The 6,742-nt window shown below is 43.4% G+C and overlaps 1 long non-coding RNA gene across 1 annotated transcript; it reads right to left on the bottom strand.

The window, feature by feature from the left end:
* Positions 1–3,797: 3,797 nt before the first annotated feature.
* LOC123727387 (uncharacterized) lies at positions 3,798–5,340 on the bottom strand. The gene is made up of 3 exons (XR_006759383.1): positions 4,371–5,340; positions 3,882–4,207; positions 3,798–3,825 (listed from the first exon to the last, which is right to left on the bottom strand). It is a non-coding gene; the product is annotated as an uncharacterized lncRNA (long non-coding RNA).
* Positions 5,341–6,742: the final 1,402 nt, after the last annotated feature.

The raw sequence follows: 6,742 nt of genomic DNA, 5'->3' as shown, positions 1-6,742 counted from the left end.
GGATACAACAGGTGTATAACAGTACAGGATACAACAGGTGTATAACAGGATACAACAGGTGTATAACAGTACAGGATACAACAGGTGTATAACAGGATACAACAGGTGTATAACAGGATACAACAGGTGTATAACAGTACAGGATACAACAGGTGTATAACAGTACAGGATACAACAGGTGTATAACAGGATACAACAGGTGTATAACAGGATACAACAGGTGTATAACAGGATACAACAGGTGTATAACAGGATACAACAGGTGTATAACAGTACAGGATACAACAGGTGTATAACAGGATACAACAGGTGTATAACAGTACAGGATACAACAGGTGTATAACAGTACAGGATACAACAGGTGTATAACAGTACAGGATACAACAGGTGTATAACAGGATACAACAGGTGTATAACAGGATACAACAGGTGTATAACAGTACAGGATACAACAGGTGTATAACAGGATACAACAGGTGTATAACAGTACAGGATACCAACAGGTGTATAACAGGATACAACAGGTGTATAACAGGATACAACAGGTGTATAACAGTACAGGATACCAACAGGTGTATAACAGGATACAACAGGTGTATAACAGGATACAACAGGTGTATAACAGTACAGGATACAACAGGTGTATAACAGTACAGGATACAACAGGTGTATAACAGGATACAACAGGTGTATAACAGTACAGGATACAACAGGTGTATAACAGTACAGGATACAACAGGTGTATAACAGGATACAACAGGTGTATAACAGTACAGGATACAACAGGTGTATAACAGTACAGGATACCAACAGGTGTATAACAGGATACAACAGGTGTATAACAGTACAGGATACAACAGGTGTATAACAGGATACAACAGGTGTATAACAGGATACAACAGGTGTATAACAGTACAGGATACAACAGGTGTATAACAGGAAGGATACAACAGGTGTATAGACAGGATACAACAGGTGTATAAAGTACAGGATACAACAGGTGTATAACAGACAGGATACCAACAGGTGTATAACAGTATACAACAGGTGTATAACAGGATACAACAGGTGTATAACAGTACAGGATACAACAGGTGTATAACAGTACAGTATACAACAGGTGTATAACAGGATACAACAGGTGTATAACAGTACAGGATACAACAGGTGTATAACAGTACAGGATACCAACAGGTGTATAACAGTACAGGATACAACAGGTGTATAACAGTACAGGATACAACAGGTGTATAACAGTACAGGATACCAACAGGTGTATAACAGTACAGGATACAACAGGTGTATAACAGTACAGTATACAACAGGTGTATAACAGGATACAACAGGTGTATAACAGGATACAACAGGTGTATAACAGTACAGGATACAACAGGTGTATAACAGGATACAACAGGTGTATAACAGGATACAACAGGTGTATAACAGGATACCAACAGGTGTATAACAGTACAGGATACAACAGGTGTATAACAGTACAGGATACAACAGGTGTATAATACAGGATACAACAGGTGTATAACAGGATACAACAGGTGTATAAGTACAGGATACAACAGGTGTATAACAGTACAGGATACAACAGGTGTATAACAGGATACAACAGGTGTATAACAGGATACAACAGGTGTATAACAGGATACAACAGGTGTATAAGTACAGGATACAACAGGTGTATAACAGTACAGGATACAACAGGTGTATAACAGGATACAACAGGTGTATAACAGGATACAACAGGAGTATAACAGTACAGGATACAACAGGTGTATAACAGTACAGGATACAACAGGTGTATAACAGGATACAACAGGTGTATAAGTACAGGATACAACAGGTGTATAAAACAGGATACAACAGGTGTATAACAGGATACAACAGGTGTATAACAGTACAGGATACAACAGGTGTATAAACAGGATACAACAGGTGTATAACAGTACAGGACACAACAGGTGTATAACAGGATACAACAGGTGTATAACAGGATACAACAGGTGTATAACAGGATACAACAGGTGTATAACAGTACAGGATACAACAGGTGTATAACAGGATACAACAGGTGTATAACAGGATACAACAGGTGTATAACAGGATACAACAGGTGTATAACAGTACAGGATACAACAGGTGTATAACAGTACAGGATACAACAGGTGTATAACAGGATACAACAGGTGTATAACAGTACAGGATACAACAGGTGTATAACAGGATACAACAGGTGTATAACAGGATACAACAGGTGTATAACAGGATACAACAGGTGTATAACAGGATACAACAGGTGTATAACAGTACAGGATACAACAGGTGTATAACAGGATACCAACAGGTGTATAACAGACAGGATACAACAGGTGTATAACAGGATACAACAGGTGTATATACAGGATACAACAGGTGTATAACAGGATACAACAGGTGTATAACAGTACAGGATACAACAGGTGTATAACAGTACAGGATACAACAGGTGTATAACAGGATACAACAGGTGTATAACAGGATACAACAGGAGTATAACAGTACAGGATACAACAGGTGTATAACAGTACAGGATACAACAGGTGTATAACAGGATACAACAGGTGTATAACAGGATACAACAGGTGTATAACAGTACAGGATACAACAGGTGTATAACAGGATACAACAGGTGTATAACAGGATACCAACAGGTGTATAACAGGATACAACAGGTGTATAACAGGATACAACAGGTGTATAACAGGATACAACAGGTGTATAACAGGATACAACAGGTGTATAACAGTACAGGATACAACAGGTGTATAACAGTACAGGATACAACAGGTGTATAACAGGATACAACAGGTGTATAACAGGATACAACAGGTGTATAACAGGATACAACAGGTGTATAACAGGATACAACAGGTGTATAACAGTACAGGATACAACAGGTGTATAACAGTACAGGATACAACAGGTGTATAACAGGATACAACAGGTGTATAACAGGATACAACAGGTGTATAACAGGATACAACAGGTGTATAACAGGATACAACAGGTGTATAACAGTACAGGATACCAACAGGTGTATAACAGTACAGGATACAACAGGTGTATAACAGGATACCAACAGGTGTATAACAGGATACAACAGGTGTATAACAGGATACCAACAGGTGTATAACAGGATACAACAGGTGTATAACAGGATACAACAGGTGTATAACAGTACAGGATACAACAGGTGTATAACAGTACAGGATACCAACAGGTGTATAACAGGATACAACAGGTGTATAACAGGATACCAACAGGTGTATAACAGGATACAACAGGTGTATAACAGTAAAGAATACCAACAGGTGTATAACAGTACAGTGAAATTCTTTACCAACAATGCAATAATTATAATAATAGTAATATATCAAATATAATAAATAAATGTATAACAAGAACTACAATGTAAGTTAAAAAAAAACACAAGAATGGAGGTCAGTGCCTTATTCAATGTCCAGGGGTCCTGGAGTGGTTGTATAGACGGGTCAGTACCAGAACCTTATTCAATGTCCAGGGGTCCTGGAGTGGTTGGATAGACGGGTCAGTACCAGAACCTTATTCAATGTCCAGGGGTCCTGGAGTGGTTAGATAGACGGGTCAGTACCAGAACCTTATTCAATGTCCAGGGGTCCTGGACTGGTTGGATAGACGGGTCAGTACCAGAACCTTATTCAATGTCCAGGGGTCCTGGACTGGTTGGTTATACAGTACCAGAACCTTATTCAATGTCCAGGGGTCCTGGAGTGGTTGGTTATACAGTACCAGAACCTTATTCAATGTCCAGGGGTCCTGGAGTGGTTGGATAGACGGGTCAGTACCAGAACCTTATTCAATGTCCAGGGGTCCTGGAGTGGTTGGATAGACGGGTCAGTACCAGAACCTTATTCAATGTCCAGGGGTCCTGGACTGGTTGGTTATACAGTACCAGAACCTTATTCAATGTCCAGGGGTCCTGGAGTGGTTGGATAGACGGGTCAGTACCAGAACCTTATTCAATGTCCAGGGGTCCTGGACTGGTTGGTTATACAGTACCAGAACCTTATTCAATGTCCAGGGGTCCTGGAGTGGTTGGATAGACGGGTCAGTACCAGAACCTTATTCAATGTCCAGGGGTCCTGGAGTGGTTGGATAGACGGGTCAGTACCAGAACCTTATTCAATGTCCAGGGGTCCTGGAGTGGTTAGATAGACGGGTCAGTACCAGAACCTTATTCAATGTCCAGGGGTCCTGGACTGGTTGGATAGACGGGTCAGTACCAGAACCTTATTCAATGTCCAGGGGTCCTGGACTGGTTGGTTATACAGTACCAGAACCTTATTCAATGTCCAGGGGTCCTGGAGTGGTTGGATAGACGGGTCAGTACCAGAACCTTATTCAATGTCCAGGGGTCCTGGAGTGGTTGGATAGACGGGTCAGTACCAGAACCTTATTCAATGTCCAGGGGTCCTGGACTGGTTGGTTATACAGTACCAGAACCTTATTCAATGTCCAGGGGTCCTGGAGTGGTTGGATAGACGGGTCAGTACCAGAACCTTATTCAATGTCCAGGGGTCCTGGACTGGTTGGTTATACAGTACCAGAACCTTATTCAATGTCCAGGGGTCCTGGAGTGGTTGGATAGACGGGTCAGTACCAGAACCTTATTCAATGTCCAGGGGTCCTGGAGTGGTTGGATAGACGGGTCAGTACCAGAACCTTATTCAATGTCCAGGGGTCCTGGAGTGGTTGGATAGACGGGTCAGTACCAGAACCTTATTCAATGTCCAGGGGTCCTGGAGTGGTTGTATAGACGGGTCAGTACCAGAACCTTATTCAATGTCCAGGGGTCCTGGAGTGGTTGGATAGACGGGTCAGTACCAGAACCTTATTCAATGTCCAGGGGTCCTGGACTGGTTGGTTATACAGTACCAGAACCTTATTCAATGTCCAGGGGTCCTGGAGTGGTTGGATAGACGGGTCAGTACCAGAACCTTATTCAATGTCCAGGGGTCCTGGACTGGTTGGATAGACGGGTCAGTACCAGAACCTTATTCAATGTCCAGGGGTCCTGGACTGGTTGGTTATACAGTACCAGAACCTTATTCAATGTCCAGGGGTCCTGGAGTGGTTGGATAGACGGGTCAGTACCAGAACCTTATTCAATGTCCAGGGGTCCTGGACTGGTTGGATAGACGGGTCAGTACCAGAACCTTATTCAATGTCCAGGGGTCCTGGAGTGGTTGGTTATACAGTACCAGAACCTTATTCAATGTCCAGGGGTCCTGGAGTGGTTGTATAGACGGGTCAGTACCAGAACCTTATTCAATGTCCAGGGGTCCTGGAGTGGTTGGTTATACAGTACCAGAACCTTATTCAATGTCCAGGTGTCCTGGAATGGTTGGATAGACGGGTCAGTACCAGAACCTTATTCAATGTCCAGGGGTCCTGGAGTGGTTGTATAGACGGGTCAGTACCAGAACCTTATTCAATGTCCAGGGGTCCTGGAGTGGTTGGTTATACAGTACCAGAACCTTATTCAATGTCCAGGGGTCCTGGAGTGTTTGGTTATACAGTACCAGAACCTTATTCAATGTCCAGGGGTCCTGGAGTGGTTGGATAGACGGGTCAGTACCAGAACCTTATTCAATGTCCAGGGGTCCTGGACTGGTTGGTTATACAGTACCAGAACCTTATTCAATGTCCAGGGGTCCTGGAGTGGTTGGATAGACGGGTCAGTACCAGAACCTTATTCAATGTCCAGGGGTCCTGGACTGGTTGGTTATACAGTACCAGAACCTTATTCAATGTCCAGGGGTCCTGGAGTGGTTGGTTATACAGTACCAGAACCTTATTCAATGTCCAGGGGTCCTGGAGTGGTTGGTTATACAGTACCAGAACCTTATTCAATGTCCAGGGGTCCTGGAGTGGTTGGTTATACAGTACCAGAACCTTATTCAATGTCCAGGGGTCCTGGAGTGGTTGGATAGACGGGTCAGTACCAGAACCTTATTCAATGTCCAGGGGTCCTGGAGTGGTTGGATAGACGGGTCAGTACCAGAACCTTATTCAATGTCCAGGGGTCCTGGACTGGTTGGTTATACAGTACCAGAACCTTATTCAATGTCCAGGGGTCCTGGACTGGTTGGTTATACAGTACCAGAACCTTATTCAATGTCCAGGAGTGGTTGGATAGACGGGTCAGTACCAGAACCTTATTCAATGTCCAGGGGTTCTGGACTGGTTGGATAGACGGGTCAGTACCAGAACCTTATTCAATGTCCAGGGGTCCTGGAGTGGTTGGTTATACAGTACCAGAACCTTATTCAATGTCCAGGGGTCCTGGACTGGTTGGATAGACGGGTCAGTACCAGAACCTTATTCAATGTCCAGGGGTCCTGGAGTGGTTGGTTATACAGTACCAGAACCTTATTCAATGTCCAGGGGTCCTGGACTGGTTGGATAGACGGGTCAGTACCAGAACCTTATTCAATGTCCAGGGGTCCTGGACTGGTTGGATAGACGGGTCAGTACCAGTGAAAAGTTTGGATACACCTACTCATTGGAAGGTTTTTCTTGAATGTAGTTTGTGTGATAGAGAGGCATCTAGGTCAGATAGCAACAATGACCAGACGCTGCCATGTGGGGAATCCCAGGCGACACGTTTCGTCTTGTTAAAGTATTGTTTTGAGGTGTTTGAACTGACCTC

The sequence above is a fragment of the Salmo salar genome, chromosome ssa15 (assembly GCF_905237065.1).
Source record: "Salmo salar chromosome ssa15, Ssal_v3.1, whole genome shotgun sequence".
Lineage (NCBI taxonomy): Eukaryota > Metazoa > Chordata > Actinopteri > Salmoniformes > Salmonidae > Salmo > Salmo salar.
Note: the sequence above shows the minus strand (reverse complement) of the source record. Positions and strands in the feature narration are given on the sequence as shown.